At 41.6% G+C, this 17,425-nt stretch overlaps 1 protein-coding gene across 1 annotated transcript in view; it reads left to right on the top strand.

Moving 5' to 3' along the window:
• RASAL2 (RAS protein activator like 2) overlaps window positions 1-17,425 on the top strand; it is a 275,224-nt gene that overhangs the window by 83,470 nt on the left and 174,329 nt on the right.

Genomic DNA, 17,425 nt, shown 5'->3' with positions numbered 1-17,425 from the left:
TGGCTCTGGGCCCTCTCAGCAGGTGCAGACCCACGTCAGCCACCGCCTTTGTTCTGCCCGGAGCCACCCAGCATGAGCTACAAAGCGGTCTGCAGACGGCTGCCGCTTGTGCTGGGCTGGGAGGTAGGTGCCAGGAGAGGCCAAGCTGTGAACCCAGGCCGGCTGCCCGGGGCCACTTAGCAAGAGGTGCAGGGCATGCTGAGGCCAGATATTCCTTGCTTGAGAGATTGTAGGAAAGTCTGAAGCAGGAGCCGAGAAAGGCTGTTTGTGTGGCAAAGCGGCTGGAAACTGTTTGGGTGGGCCCAGAAGTTGCGTGGGGCGGGGTCTCAGGGAGTCAGGAGTGTAGGGTGCGCAGAGAGGCCCCGGTCAGTCGGTGGAGGCTCAGATGTGGTGCATACCCACTGTCTCTGGGGGAGGGCTCAGGAGAAGAACAGTGGCCTCTGCCAGCAGCCTGTGTGGGAGGAAGCCGCTTCTCCGGCTCTGGCACCGATACTAGACAATTCAGCGCCTCCCTGTGTGTCCCCCGTGCCTTTCAGGCTGCTGACCCAGCGCTGGAGCCCGAGTGAGTGAGTCCAAGAAAGTCCTTGTGTGGGCCTTTTAAGAGGAATGCCTGGACTCGAGCAGTCCCCTGTCTCGGTCAGCCACAATCCCCACTGGTGTTTGTGCCAGAAGTAGTGGAGACTCCTCTTCCTGGCACTGGAATCCTGGACTGGGGGGCCTGGTGTGGGCCTGGGACCCCTCGCTTCTCAGGGGGAACCCCCACAGCTGAGATGTCCCTCCTGATTCTCAGCTGGCACAGGTGAGGTGGGACCAGCCCACTCCACATCCCTGCCCTTCCTTCCAGCCTCATGGGGGCTTCTCTGTGTCCTCCGTGGCAAGACGTCTGGTAAGGCGGTTCCGAAGGATGGCCGTTCTGTAGTTCCACTGTAATGTTGCTGTTGCTGTGGGGGGCCTTGCGACCCACGCTGCCCTCTTGGCTGGAAGCCTCCCTTGTCCTTCTCACCACAGAAATTCCCGTTTTCAGTTTTTCTTATCATTGTGGACGTGCTGTGGACTTACAGTTCAGAATTAATAATCGCAAGATCTAAGGTGACTTCTCAGTTGTACTCCCCATGGAGGTGGTTGTTCTTAAAAATTCTGTATGTTTTTATAGCACATAGAAATACAGGTGGGTTTCTTTTGTGTGGGTGTGCACTGGATATTTAGTCGCTCTCGTGCTGATGGCCATTAGCAGCATCCTTCATCCTTGCTTCCTTCCATTAAACAAATGCTGCAATTCATAAAGTGCAGGAGATTGTAGGAGTTTTAATGGGGCCTTATTTACATATTATATTATAGTCTTTGCTGTCTGCAAGGAAGCGATTTGGCCAGAATTACTATATGTTTGATTCTCAGCATACATACCACCGTGAGAACTGCTAAGTCTCTGTGTGATATGTAGACTCTCACAGAATATTTCAGGCAAATGTTCTCACTTTGCCCTCGAATCCCAATACGGCTCTTTATTTTGGTGAACCTCACTGAGTCTTGTGGCAGATTTGAGAGCTTCCATGGAAAATCTGTGCACGGCTCGCTCTCCACAGACGTGTCCGTCTCGGCGGCACAGGAACCACCTCGAAGCTTGTTAGACACGCAGACCCTCCGGCCTCACCCACGCACACGGAAGCGCCCTCTGCGTTCTAATGCAGTCTGCAGGTGGTCGCCCGCACGCACACAAAGTGTGAAGCGCCGGTCTGCAAGCAGATTTGTTGCTTTTTTTTCTTTTTTTTTTTTTTTTGTGGTTGGTCCTCTGGGCCCTCATCATGAATTTGGTCCTTTGGTCCTTACTATTCTGACAAAAAGAAGAAGAAAAGAAAAAAGTGAAAAAGTTTGAACTGAATTTACTGAGGTGAAGAGCCATCTCCCCTTTGCTTTTATTGTGCCTTCTTTTTTTTTTACTTTTTTTTAAATTTTATTTTAATCATTGTTCAAATAGTTTTCTCCTTTTTACTCCCAATCCAGTCCCCCCTTCCACCTTCCCCACTTCCTTCCCATTACCACCCTCCCCTTAGTTTATGACCATGTGTCCTTTAAGTTTGTTCCTTATTGTGCCTTCTGATGGTAAGTTCTCCTGTTGATTTTTACCTACTTTTTCGCCGTACCAGTTATACGCAAGCAAAAATAGTTATGAATTTTGTGTTCGCTTACGTGCCATTCATCGAGCAACACTAGCTGAATGCGGAAAGCTGTGCCCAGGGAAACCGCGCCACGTAGGAAATACTCAGAAGGCGTACATCTCAGCCAGTCACCAGACACTTCATGTTCTGTGTGGGTTTCAGCCACGCTGTCCACTCGTGGGGTCACAGCTGCTCGTGGGATTTCACGTAGCACTTCACAAAAACAGTGAGGTGCAGACCTGATGCCCACTTGCACCGTTTTTTTCCAATGTAAGCCTTTTTTAAGGTAATGTACCATATTCAATTTGGCCTTCAGATAAAGTGGTCTACAGTTTTTATTAGCTTCCTGTCTTACGTGTTGTTGAAGTTTCTGAGTATCGCTCTCCAATCCCCCATCTTCCCCATCAGTCCTGTAGTTTTATTGTGCGATTCTGTGCCGTGTGGTAATCTTGAGGAATGCACGTCACATTATAGCAGACTTGACTCTAACAGTAGAATCTCAAGATGGAGAGAATCTCAGAAGGAATTGGTCCTATCCATTCTGCCTTGGCCTGGGTGAAAATGCCCTTCCCACGCTCCTCTCCAACGCCCCGTGCATTCCACCTCCCAGTGTACGCCGTTCCAGACGCCCGCTGGAGCTCCAGGAGGGCGGGGACAGCCTGTCCTGCTCTTTCTTCTTCCTCTAGTCCTAATGCGGCCACCGAGGCGTCGTAGATGCTCAGCGATAATCTGAAATGTGACTGTGAATAGAGGGACTTTCATATTCATTTAGAGAATTCAGACGTTTCTTTTGACTTGGCAACCAGAATGGTTGTTAATGATGTGTTTTGAATATTACCGATTATGCTGGGGGGCGGGGGGAGAGGTGGGGGAGGAGGATGTGGGGGCAACAGTGGTGACAGAAGGAGACGTGACCTGCGGCCGTGAACACACAATGCAGCGTGCAGATGACGCGCTGTGGAATTGAGCACCTGCCACTTGCATCACTTTGTTAGCAGTGTCACCCCATACATTCAATGAAAAGGAAAAAATAAAAACTACCAATTATTAGTAAGGAAAATTTAAGGTAGGTAGTTGATACTTGAGCTGGCAGAAACATTCTCGTCCTGACACTTCAACAATCAGCCAGTTTTTACAGGTTTCATAATGGGCGTAATAATGGAGGGGAATGGGCGTCATTGTTTCTAACTAAGAAATTACAAATCCCGTGAATATTTTCTTTAAAAATTCTTAAATTCGTTGTACAAGGTTGGGCAAAAGTAGGAAAAGGAGTATTGTTTCATGGAAATCAATGTAATAACTAATAGCACAGGAATAAACTGTCTCACGCACTGACAACAGTAAGCCTACTTTGCCCTCCCCTGTATATAATCGAAGAAAAGCCATCATCAGGCGAAGAGTGCCAAGTTGTTGTTTTAAATTCAGATGGAAGGTGAGACTTGGAGAAATAACTAATGCACTCGATCCTTGGCCTTCGTAATGAGGAGATGCATTTGGCCAGGCAGACTTGCGCCGGCTGGGAGGGAGAGGAACCTTCTCCTTTATGCCTTTGACCTTTCGTGCTTCGAGACTGTCTCGGCCTCAGTCAGTAGTTCTTTGCTTTCTGATTCCACTTGAATCTTTTTCTGTGTTGTTTGGTATTTTCCAGGTCCATATTCCCCAGATAAGGACGTTTATGTTCAGGAGAATTGTGGTAGTTCCTCAAAAGAATCAAGTTTCTGAGTTTAGAAGCCACAATAATTATGTTTACCCATGATGTTGCCTCTTTAGTGTGTAAAAGTGTTTTCTTATATGAGACTGAGTCTCTGAATGTCAGTGTGGGTTAAAGGGCTCAGGTTCTACCCTCACTGTTCAACTTTTCTCAAAATGACAGCCTTGGTTTTCCACTGAGGTATTTTAATGGGTGATCTTCATGAACTTTTCCATAAAACCTGTGAAAGTAGGTATCTTGTTAATTACCCAAAAGGTACTCTGACACAGATACCATTTCTGTATTAACAGTAAAAATATCTGTGTTATAAACCCACAGGAAGTTGTGAAATTTCAGAATATTTCCTTGTGTACTTTTTAAAGAAGTTGAGTGCTTTTATTTTGATATAATTATAAACCTATGGAAAAATTTCAAGTGCAAAAACCTCTTTACCTAGATTCAGCAGTTGTGTGCACTTTGTCCCATCTGCTCTGTCGTATTTTATCTGCCTTCACACGCATAGTTTCTTTTTTTTAAGGATTATATGTATTTACTTTTAGAGAGCGGGGAAGGGGGTCACCACCATGCTGTTGTCTGTGTCTGTGAGTGTTTTTCTTATTTATTCATTTGTTACTTTCAGTTTTATGTCCCACAGATGAGCGAAATCATGTGGTTCTTAACTTTTCCTGACTTAGTTCACTTAGCACGATCATCTCCAGTCCCATCCATGTTGTCACAAATGGCAGTGTTTCGTCTTTGCTTGTGGCCGAGCTGTAGGTCTGTACCACGTTCTCCATCCGGTCATCTGTCAGGGGGCACTTTGGTTGTTGTCCTGTCTGGGCCACTGTGAATAGCGTTGCAGTGAACGAAGAGGTGCATCCATCTTTGCGAATGCACGGTTTCCGATTTTCCAGGTAGATTCCCAGAAGAGGGGTTGCTGGGTCATAGGGTAACTATTCTTGAAGTTTTTGTGGAACTTCCATACTGTTTTCCATAGTGCCAGAGGGCTGAACAGACACCTTTCCCAAGAATACATACAAATGGCCAACAGACATACGACATGATGCTCAACTTCAGTAGCTGTTAGGGAAATGCACATCAAAACTACAGTGAGATGCCCCTCGACAACTGTCGGAGTGAATGGCCATTATCAACAAGACCAGCAATAACAAGTGTTGGGCAGGCTGTGGAGAAGGAGCCCCCATTCATTGCTGGTGGGAGTGCGAACTGGCGCAGCCACTGTGGTTTTCTTAGTGTCTTCTCTTGTGGAGAAACTTCTGACTTTTATAAATTCACAGTATTGTTTTTTTTTTTCTAGTATGGCTATTGCTGTCTGTGTTCTAAGAAATCTTTGCCTACCCTCAGTTCAAAAATTATTCCCTTCTGGATTCTTTTACAAGCATTATTGTTTTTATATTTTTTGTTCAGGTTTATTTTCCATTACAGATTAATTTTTATGGGTGTTTTGATGTGCCATAATACAGACCAGAGCTTAATGTTATTTTTCTCTTTGTTCAGATCCACATTTCTTTATATGTATATATATGTGTGTTTTTATATATATGTATATGTATTTTTAGTTATTTTATTGTTGTTCAGTTACAGTTGTCTGCATTTACCCTCCACCACTCCCCTCCACCCCAGCCATCCACACCCAGATCCACATTTCTGAGTGTTTTCTTTTTAAACAAGAAAAAAAATATGATTTTGTTCCTCTAATTTGATATATTATGCTTTTGGAAAAGCTGAGTACATTGACATTAATATAAAAACTTGTAAGTTTAGAGACTATAGAAGCAAATGAAAATGAGCTTATTTCTTTATGATAATGGAAATAATTAGAACATTTTAATATGTTTAAAAGAATAGGTATATTACTAAGTTTACTATTTCTACATTAATAAAAGACTTAGTGTGAGAACCTTTTCATTGTACACACTATGCAAATAAATGGATAGTATTTTTAGTTTTTCAGATGAAATCATCATTTTTTACTTAACTTGCAAAGTGATTTGATTGCCATGGTATATCTCTTTTATTGGTGGTCTAAAGTCTGTCAGGCTTTCCATTCAAAACCCCTATTTTCAGGAGTTTATGAGCAGACAGTTGAAAAAAATTAACCAACCAAAATCTTGGCACTCGTGATCTTGGTGCAATAGAAGGTACTTACTGTAACAAAATTTTAAATAGTCAGCTCTTTTTTAAAATTGTAAGCAGCACGAAGAGGAATAAAGGAATTTCTTTGGTTATATAAATAGGGAATATTTTTCCAGACAACTTACCCCAATTCAATTTACAAAGCAAACTTTTCCCTTCTAGAAATCATGTAAGTATGTAGGGTCCCATGTTCCAGTTGCCACAGGATCTTGCCTCAAGACTTTTTTCCTTGCTATCTTTCCGAGTAAATCTTCTTTACTCCTCTCCTCTTTTTCTACCTATTTCTGTTTCTTTTCACTCTCCATTATATATTCACAATAAAAATGGCTTTACATTTTGACCTTTTTTTGTCCCTTTTCTCCACATGGCCCTGCCTACTCAGCAAACAGTGTGTGACTATCTATGGACTAGGAAACAATATTAACTCTGAGAGAGATACTATAAATAGCAATGATTTTCTTGAAATTAAATTTCTGAAATCCAAACTTTAAAAAATATTCTGAAGAGCTGTCCCTTAAAGAGCAGACATTTAGTCAAGTTTTTTTCCTTCTTCCGGCGAGTGTGAATGTCAGCTTGAGTGCTTTCACATTCTGTTTTTAACCCACCATCATTTGCATGGTGAGCACTTAACTACTATTGGTCCATAAAGGTGTCTGCGGGTTTTTGGTTGCTTTTATTTCACTTCTTTTTTTTTTTTTAAAGAAAAAAAAATCATTTCCTGAAAACCTAGTACAGAAATGTGACCTGATGAAGGAAGCAAGATAATCTTCTGGAAATCTTTACTTTTGCTCTACTCGGAAGGTAATTTGCTCCAGGCAAGAGATTTTTGGGTGCTGCCGAAATTTCGGAGATCTGGGAAAATGGGGTAATAGAATAACACGACACCAGCTCTTAAGCAGCAACATGTGTTGTGGTTCAAAGCCACACAAAGAAAGCTACTTAAGCAGTTGAATGTTTTGGACTGAACGGACAAGCGTGGTTCGGCTGCAAAGACTGCAGAGTAGAGGGAACTTCCAGCGTAGAGAGGTTGTTAAAAAGTGGAGTCGTGGAAGATGAGCATCTTTAAGAGACAGACATCACCTGGTCCTCCGAGCTATGAGAGATCTCTATCAGAACCTGCTTGTGCCAGTTCAGGGACAGGAGGAACAAGCTCGAAGAGTTATCCATGGTGTGGTCCGGTGAAGAGCAAGAGGAAGAAGAATGAACACGATGTGTTCAGTCTAGGAAAGCCATTGGGTGCTTATCGGTGGCAAACACATCCCAGCCTTAGGTGCAAAGGGGACACAAAGGCAAGTGTGCAGGATAATGAAGATGACTTGGATGAACCACCACAAGAGGTCCTGCCAAAGATGGTTGATGATCACGCGGCTGCTTCTGCTCATGAGGTCCTTGGAACACCAGCGGAGAAGGGGAACCGGGCCAGCACCCGGGCACTCCGGGTTCCGTTCACCAGGTCTCTTTCGGAGCCAGAACCTCGCTGCAGAAACAGATCTGTTAGGCCGTGGCCGACTTCAGCGGAGTCTGAGCAGCAGGGATATTTCATCCGTGGCATTTTCTCCACTCTTTCCAATGGCTTCTCGAGGATGCTGAGTCTAAAGGGAGATTCAACCAGTGAGCCAGTGAGAGAAGGTATATTGTGATGAGTGAGGGGAAGGGGGGACGACTGATTTAGTCACTAGTGGAATTTTAATGTGTTGTGTTTCATAATAAGTGAACAATAGTAAACGATACTATTTGCTCAGTATAAGCCAAATTTAATTAGTGCATTTCTTTAAAAGTGATAAACAGTACTTCAGAGATCCTCTTTAAATGAGTGATGATAATAATATATATAAAAATAGTAAAATATGGATTTGGTTAAATTAAAGAATTTTTGTATTATGTTATAATCTAACTCTATTTTGGAGCCTATGTAGAAGTGCTTTTGTTTTGTTTTGTTTTGTTTTTTAACCTTTAAGTTTTCCATGTTAAATGCAGTTTAGAGGGAGAGATAATTAAATAATTTCCTCATGACAAAGTTGGGGATTAAGAAACAGAATTTTTACTATTATCTCTTTACATGTTATTAGAAAGAACAATTTGCAGCAGAATTGTTTTGGTAGGTTTTAAAAAGCTGAAATTTTGGTTGGCTCGTGGCATAGAAATGCACAATTTGCATGTGGAGTGAAAGATGCCAGTCTTGAATGTGTGTTCAGGTGACAAAATTGAAGCTTGTGTTTGAATCGTTCCAGAAAAACAGAGTCATCAGAGTTTTAAAAATCTCCTTAGGACTTGTTTAAATTTAAAAATGTAGTATGTTGATGGTAGTATTGTTAAAGCCAGAAAAAAAAAAAACCCCTCTTCAGTGTTTATCTGGTTGCCTCGGCCATGACCCACGTAACCTGATGAGTTGTTTCAGTCCCGTGCCGGGACCTCTGCTTGCTCCGTGTTTGCTGTTGAGCCGTGAGTGCTGAGACGTTGCTGCTGCCTCCGTCCAGCTGAGCTTGTTTCTGGACAAGCCGTGACTGCTGGGCAGCCTCAGCTGGTCTTCTCTGTGGGAGTGACCACATCAGCAGAGCTCTGAACTCTAAAATTGAGAATGAAAGAATTTTGTTATCGGGGTACAGTTAAATCTCTTTTAAGATAGAGTTGGACAATGCCCAAGAGTGGCGTATCAGTGAAGAATTAAGTAATTTTCCAAATGTATGTGTGCCAGTGATTCAGTATTTTCCCTCAGCTCCGTCTTCCCTAGATTTTTCTTTGCTCAGTGAGTTTTAATGATACTATTAAATGTTTATGTTTTCTTCTTACTCTTGGCTTATACATAATTAATTACCCAGAGTAAAATCTTTCTTGATGTGTCTTACTAACATTCCATTAAAATTTTTGGAAGGCTAGATTATCGCATTTCCGTGGATGCTAATCTGTTTCCTTGTCAGATGATCATACTCTGATGTACAGGAGCATTAGGGGAAATTAAGAGTTTAAAATAAATTCTTAGGATCAGTGCCTCTCAGTAGTTAACGTGTGTGCATTTGATAAAAGAAAGCTAGAGGTTTAAAAAAATACTTGTATTTATAAATTAGTTAAAAAAGTTTTAGCAAGTATGCCCAACTGTCGACTGTGTGTGAGGTGTTTTGAGAATGTGTTAACTGCTTTTTACACATTTTGGTCTACTTAAGGAGCTATATCCTGTAGTAAAACATCCCAGTACCTTACCTGTTTGAATCATAGCATAGTTATGCACGTGGAAGCACTTGCAGAGTTTAAGGTACTAGTTTATTATAAAGGATTTTAACCACACAGTCTTCCTGTCCGGCAGATCAGCAGTTTTATTGAGCAGGTAGTTACTGTGCTAGCCTGCCAGTGCTTCTCCAGTGGAGAGGCAGGCTCTTCGGACGGAACTGTACTCTTTGATACAGAGGCTGGGGCTGGTTCCTGTCAGGACGTCTCCTTTTCCCGTGGGGAAGCAGCTCCTCCCAGCAGCGTGTGTGTCGGAGGTGTTCCGACCTCCTGCAGCGGTGGTCTGCGTTTCTCTCTCCCCCTGCGGCCGGCCCGGGAGACAGACCTGCCTGCATGTGCTTCCGTCTCCCAGCCAATGGTAGCTGGCATACTTACCGGTTACCATTTGTGAAATTTGATCTCTGCGCTGTTCTTCACATGTCTGTGGAATAGTAGTTCCTTCCTCACACGTGGTAAACGGAATTTGAAAATGCAGTGTAAATGACAGTTTCCATACCATTTACTCACAAATCCTGTGTGAACGGAAGGGTTCTTAACAGTTGCTATTACAGTATTGTGGCAAGGTCTGGAAATATTAGAACAGAGATGTCTTTAGGACCATGTTTAAGAAATCAGTATATTTATTAATTTGAAACCCACTTGTGTTTGTTACTTTTCTCCTTTGGTATGAATTGCAAGGTGTGAGAGGCATTAAATAACGTGGTAGGTATTCAAAGCATTTAAAACTCTTTGGCACAGAGCAGTTAGTTCTATGTCTATCAGATACTGTTTCTAGGAAAGTGAACTTAATTGAATAGTTAATTTTTTTAAAGATTTTATTTATTTATTTTTAGAGAGGGAAGGGAGGGAGAAAGAGAGAGAGAGAGAAACATCAATGTGCAGTTGCTGGGGGCTGTGGCCTGCAACCCAGGCATGTGCCCTGACTGGGAATCGAACCTGCGATGCTTTGGTTCACAGCCTGCGCTCAATCCACTGAGCTATGCCAGCCAGGGCTGAACAGTTATTTTTTAAAAAATAAGGAAAAAGAGGATACCTGATGGGTGAGTTTTTATAGTACTGAATGTAAATCAGTTGTAATATTTTACTCTTAAATTCTCTGACCTCAAACTTGTTCTGAGCATGTGCATGTTCTGAGCATAGACAAATAATCACTTCTTAGAAATGGACACAATCACCCTCCAAGGGAAGGAATGCATGTGCTGTGTCAGGGTTGCTGCCCGGTGTAAGAGGGAGGAGCGCAGAGGCTGCAGCACTGTTCCGTGTTCGGCTCCCCAGTCACGCAGTGTGTGTTTCTGCATCCGATGCAATGTGCAGGCCCAATGATACAATCGTAAAAAACTAAACGTTCTTCTAATAGCCAAAAGTAACTCCAGCTGCATTGGGCCCATGGCTAAGCATGGAGTCAACATGCTTGCAATAGGGGAAATAAAGTGAACCCCCCGCTGAGAGAGCAATAACTGGACAGATTATGGTGTATCAGATCCACGAAGTTCCAGACAGTCTACGTTCCTGCCGCTTATTGGCTGTGTGAAGCTTAGAAGGAACTACACAATGGCACAGGCACCCGGGATGTAAGCCGTATATATCTAATGCGTGTTAACACTTAGAAAGTAAAAATTACCGGGAGGCAATCATTTATTCCTAAATGATTTTTCTCCCTCTGTTAGTATGCAGGAATAAAAGCTTAAATAAATAAGAAAGTAGGGTTGAATGCAAACTGTAATTGAAGAAAATATATAAGAAAGGAAACTAAATATACCTTAGATAGTTCTCCTTTCTGGTTATGGCTTACCGTATTGTTAGGACTACAAGACACACCTAGGTTTTAGAGGAGGAAAATAGGAAAAAAGTTTGGAAGCAAAAAATGTGGTGAAATATTTAATAACCTGTGACCCCGCTACACCGCCGCCGCCCCCTCCACCCCAGCAAGCCAGGAAAGCTACATTCGGACTGTAAGACACACCCCTTTCCTCGAGGGGGGTTGCATCTTATAGTCCAAAAAGTGTGGTATATTATCTCTGTCTACAATGTCATAGCATTAATATCCTCTTTTCCCAGTGCTGGTTGTATTTTCAAAGACCCCCTAACTTGGGAATTAGAAGACTTTATTTTTTGTTCTGGATAATTAAAAAAAAATGTTCTCATTCAGTTTCTAACACCTTTTTCACACCAGATCTTGTTGAAAAGGTCCTTTTTATATTAACTCAATAATTGTTTATTGAGTCCCCGAGACGCTGTTCTTGGTGCTGGGAACGTGGCACGTTGTTTGTTGATGTGCCGCTTTCTCACTTATTCTAGGGAATCGGCAACCGTATTAGAAAATGAAGTGCTCCCAGTTCGCAAGATGCACCATAACAAACAGTGGTGAGGTCCAGTTAGTGCAAGGACGTACCTGGTGCGTCAGATCTTTCCTGTAACCAGACCTTCTGTTCGCTTTACGTCATGATCGGTTGAAAGAGAGGTCTCTGCAAGTTCAGAGAAATGCATTCTTCCTGCGGTTTCTCTTAAGAATCTGCATTTCAGCGTGCGTAACACCCACCCAGCCAACATTTTGTCGCCCGTCTGTTGCATCTAAGCTGTCCTGAGGTTGTTGGTCCAATATTTTGTCACTCATGATATTTACGTTGTCTGTCGTTAAGCAATTTCCAAGTTAATAAATAAGTTTTTAAACATTTAGGCAATGAACTTTAATTCTTTAGGCTGTTTATATATAATTCTACAACATTTAAAATTATACAACACATCTGTGTATTTCTTTCATTTTCAATAAATATATTCTGGGCATATTCATCTGCCATAACAAAACAGCACAGACTAGGTAGCTGAAAAAAAACACAGGAATTTCTCCCAGTTCTGCAGGCTGGAATCCGAAGAGTAAGGCGTGGGTGGGGCGCTCTCTCCTGAGGCAGGAGGTGGACCCACCCTGTTGTATTCTCCCTTGGCCAGTCGTCTGTACGTTCCTGTTCTCCTACAGACACCAGTCCCGTTGGGTTAGGGCCCCATCTCACCGTGACCTCATTTGACCTCAATAACTTTCTTAAAGGCACTGTCCCAACGCAGGCACACTGGGAGCCGGGGTTCCAATGTACAATCTCCAGGGGGACACAGGTCAGTCCACAGCGCCAGCGAACGAAGGTTCCAAGAAATAAGAGGTTATTAATGCAGTGAATTAGCATAAAATGTAAAATGTGACATGACAGAGCATACATACATGACAGAGCTACATACATACTCACACTTTAAAAAATTTATTATGGAGTTGAGTGGCTTTAGAGAAAAATAGGCTACATCATTTTATTATTTTTCTCACTGTACATATATGTGTATTTTTAGAATGGTTTTATCAGTCTAAACTATGTGCTAAGTTGTTTTCCTGTGTCTTGATTGAAGACTTGCACATGTATTTGCATCTACTGACCGGTACTACCAGTGGCAAGGATGGTGGACCGTCCGACAACCCTTTGTACTGAAATGTTGAGGCTAGCCTCCACTGGGCATGGCAGTTGTTTATAGTTTTTTCCATTATAATTTCCATTTATGGAAATCTTCTTTTTCCTGTTGGCTTATTTCCTTGGGGCATACCAAGACAAATGAATTTTATTTTGGAATGTGACTGTTTTGTAGTGTATTATGTATTGTAAAGGTTCCCATTAGAAAGACATTTATAGTGCCTGTAACAATTTAGGAGTATGACTTTCCCTCATGACCACACGAAACTTGGACTTGAGCATTCTGTTTTGTCCTTGTGATGCTGCCGCCGCCAACCGCCGCTCTCACAGCCCGGGGCGAGGGCGGGGCAGGGATCTGTGGGGCAGGACAGACGGGTTCAGACTCCAACCTGCACGGCTGTCCAGTGGAGCAGCGGAGAGGCTCCGGGGGACTTTTCCGAGCCTCCCTCCATTTCTCAGCAAAATGCGAGGCGATAACGACCTTGTGGGGCCGTGAACAGTCTATGAAACCAGGCGCCTAGTCCATGTTAGGTGCTTCCTGAATAAAAGCCTTCATCACTGCTAGCTTAATGAGGGGCTATTTATGTTATATTTTAATGTTATTGATTAGTGAAGAGGCACTTTTTTTCTATAAAATCATTTATAGTACAATGTTTGATTATTTTTCAGGTAAAATCTCTTGTTTCTTGTGATTATTTATCAAGTGGAATCTGAGTGTATGTAGCACTGTTTTTTTTTAATTTTCACTTATTTTATGTTGTAGGTTTTAAGTTTATTTGCATTTATCCCAAACGTTCTTGTTTTCAAATAAAATCAGAGCAGTTTAACAGAGCTTGTCAAACCTTATAAAACATGTTCCTAATTTCCCCTTTGTTTCTTCATTATCCAGAAAATGTGTCTTCACAGTTAGTACAAATGTATTCTTATACTTCATCGTTGTTAAAATGTATTTTTGGAAATGCTCAATTATTCCTTCTGGGATAAATTTAGGCATATGATATGAGATCCAGAACTAAGCAAATTATTTGCAGTATTAATAACAGTCGTACCAACTTATTCCTGTCTACGTGATTTCAGCGTATGTTTAAAATATCCGGAATGTGTCTCTGTCTGTTTTAAAATGTTCCCTGGAACTTGTCTTATTTAACGGATTTTTCTGCTTTTGAAAGCAGGAAGGGCTTTTACCTGCAAAGTCAAAGAGCCTATAAATTTTAGCACAGACAATAATATAAGGAAGATAGTTAAAGTAGGTCATAATCCTTAGTCACCAAATGAAGCATTTTAATTTTAATACGAATTATTTTAAATTTTTAATTTTAATTTCAAGAACGAAGCAGACAGATAGAGGATCGTTATATAATATGGTGCTGGTTAGTCCTTATGCTGGAGTCAGACAGACCTGGGGTTGAATTCTGGCTCCGCCTCTTTTTAGCTGCAAAGTAGACACAACCTGTCTGACGCAGACGTCAAGTTGTTGTAAGAATTAAATAAGATCTTGTTTGTCGGGTGCTTCATGTAACTGATAGTGAGAACTCAGCAGCAGTGCCCAGCGGAGGGCTGGAGACACCTTGCCGCGGCAGTGCATCTGTGCCCACTTCCGTTCAGTGACATTGTGTAGATAGCTTCACCTTAACCATAGTGGGGCTGTCTCAGCCCCAGAGATGTTGCAAATCGAAGGTGATGGTGTTTCAAGGAGGGGTCTTTGTTAAACTTTTAGCAACACACTACTGCTAACACCTGTGATTATCTCAGTCTTTAGAGGTAATAACCAGTGTTATTACAGGAAACATGATTTTGACTCTAGATTTAAATACTTTTTTCACATTTAAGAAAATTTATGTTTATTATTTTAGAATATCAGAGTTGAATGTTGGGTTGTATTAAGTGCCTTATTGGCATTTAATTATATATATATATATATATATATATATATATATATTTATCACTTTTCCCTGTTATTTTACTAGCATCAAAAGTCTGTGATAGCCATTTATAGTGGATAATTATTTTAAGGTATTTTTTTTTTTGCTGAGATACATTAGCACTTTTTTTTAGAATTGTTTTTTGTAAGTCATCTCCATGTTTCTGCCCCTGAGATTATGCAGTATTTTTTAGGACCCTATTATTGAAAGATTTTTTTTAAGATTTTATTTATTTATATTTAGGGAGGGGAGGGAGGGGAGAGAGAGAGAGAGAGAGAGAGAGAGAGAGGGAGAGAGAGGGAGAGAAACATCAATGTGCGGTTGCTGGGGGTTATGGCCTGCAACCGGATTTTAGAATCATATAAATAACTATTTGGAAATTATCTTTAGTGAACTCATTCTTGGTACCTTTATTATTCAGTGATTTTTAAAGATTTAAAATTTTGCACTCACTATTAATTATGACTTTTTCTGTTTCTCTCATTTCGATTTATGTTTTTAAAATTATTTTCTGTATTTTCAGTTTATTAGTATGTTCTAAATAAAATAACTTCCAACGTTAACACAACTTATATTTAATTTTGCTCATTTAAGTTAGTATAAAATTTAAGCTAATTGTTAGGCATAATCAATAAGAAGCCTACTTTAATATTTTACTTTGCTTTACTCCTTGAATTTGTATTAAAGGCTCCAGTGAAGCGATTCTTGAAAGTAAAATTTTCTTGTCCTATTTGTCTCATGCTTGCACGATCGGGTTTCACTCTTCCCATGTGGTTATGCAACTTCTGAGCAGTCTGACAAGTAAAAAGAAAATATATGTGCCTTATATGCAAATACTTTTCTTAATAATAAAGGACTGGTTTGGTTTTTTAATCTAAAACCAAGTTATTTAACTTAAATTCACCTTGTCAGTAAATTGATAAATCTATAGGAGAGAGCCAGTATCCTAAGGAATAAAAATTCCTAGCCAGTTGCTTCATTTGTTTAAAATATTCTGGCTCATTTGCCAAAAAAGATTATTTAGCCGTTATTTCACCTTCTCCTGGCTGCCGTTATTCTTGTCCATGCTCATTTTTGAGAAATTTGAGTTGAGGAGCCGTTGATTACTGAACCCTCAGGTAACCGGAAGCCATGATTGAGATATCCCATGGAAAGGATTTGACCCACTATTGCCAGTGGTTAATGGTGACATCAGCCATACAGTGCTTTTTCTGGAATATATACCTAGTTCCTTGAGTGCTGAGCCACCCCCAGCCTAGGATAGAATTTATCTCTTCATAGGCGTGCCACCTGAGGTCTCCTCAGGGGTGTGACACCGTGAACCTGTCTCTTCAGCTTTAGTTTGCTGTTAATCCCGGATTCCAAAATAAGAGATTCTAATTTTAGTGCCTAGGCTAAAAACTAGAATTCTCGATGACCACTCTTAAAATTTGCCTAGCAATCCACGTGATATTATTTTGATGTATTTCGCAATGGGGCCATTTCTTTGCTCCCCGGGCCTGTAGAGGTTAGTGACTCCTTGGTTCGCAGTTGCTCGTGGCTCTCCAGTAGTCTTAAAAAGCAAAGCAAAACCCCAACAAAAGTAATAACAACAAATGAAAAGGCACTTGGTTTTAAGTATTGTGGTCAATAGTTGATTCCACTAGTTGAAACTTTATGGCGTGCCTTACATCAGACACTAGGCATCTCTGGCATTTACTTTGGAGCAAAACATTAATTTGAGGCTCTTCACAGGGAGCTCTGATTTCTTTTTTTTTTTAACTTTTATTTATTTTTAAAGATTTTATTTATTTATTTTTAGAGAGGGAAGGGAGGGAGAGAGAGAGAGAGAAACATTAATGTGCGGTTGCTGGGGGTTATGGCCTGCAACCCAGGCATGTGCCCTGGCTGGGAATCGAACCTGCGACACTTTGGTTCGCAGCCCGCGCTCAATCCACTGAGCTACACCAGCCAGGGCTGGGAGCTCTGATTTCTTAATGTAGCCGATCTGGATCTTCCCCCTTATGGACTCCCTTAGTGTTTTCCTTTGTCTCCCGCCACTGAGGATGAGACAGAAGTGCATGAGGCCCTGATCCACCCTCTAGTGGTTTGCAGCACGGTGAGCAAGCCGATAACTGAACAGATGAGTAACAGTCGAGGACAAGATGTCATTTGAAGTAGATTTGGGTTCATCAGAGTCTCCCAAGCTAAGGAAGGGAGTATTCTAGGATTATTGTAGGCAGAGGGGGCAGTGTGAAGGCCTGGAGCACACCTAGGGGACGAGGCGGCGGGGCAGGGGGGACATCACACAGTGAAAAACGCACAGGATGAGAACGTGGATAGATGTGGCCGGAGAGGGGTGCAGGGTCACTGTTTAAAGAGTGTGCTCAGGGCCAAGCCAAGGTTTTTGGATTTCAAAGGTAACAGATTTTAAAGTAGGATATAAGCTTTGTTTTTTTAGAAAGATAGTTTTGATGGTAGCATGGATGACATTATTAATACATGATAACAGAATAAATGATAATAAATTCATAACAGACTGATGATGGAGAAATACAATTAAATTGTGCCCGAGTTTGCTCGACATGCCAAAAGCCTAAAGCGTAGAAGAGTTGATATTAAATGAGTACAGAAACGCAAACAAAAAGACATTCTGAAGCTAGGTTGACAGAGTTTGAGTGATGCAGGCCAATAGGAATCCATAGCAACAGGTTTATAGATCTGGAAAATTGTGGCGCTTTTACTTAAATTTGAGAATAAAGAGGCAGAGCGAGTCCAAAGGGGAAGACAGTGATTTCCCAAAGGGGAAGTGCGGTGATTTCTGTGTGCTTGGTGTTTCAGACTCTGGCC

Source organism: Phyllostomus discolor, chromosome 14, assembly GCF_004126475.2.
Source record: "Phyllostomus discolor isolate MPI-MPIP mPhyDis1 chromosome 14, mPhyDis1.pri.v3, whole genome shotgun sequence".
NCBI classification, from domain to species: Eukaryota; Metazoa; Chordata; class Mammalia; order Chiroptera; family Phyllostomidae; genus Phyllostomus; species Phyllostomus discolor.
This window is presented reverse-complemented; position numbering and strand designations above follow the sequence as displayed.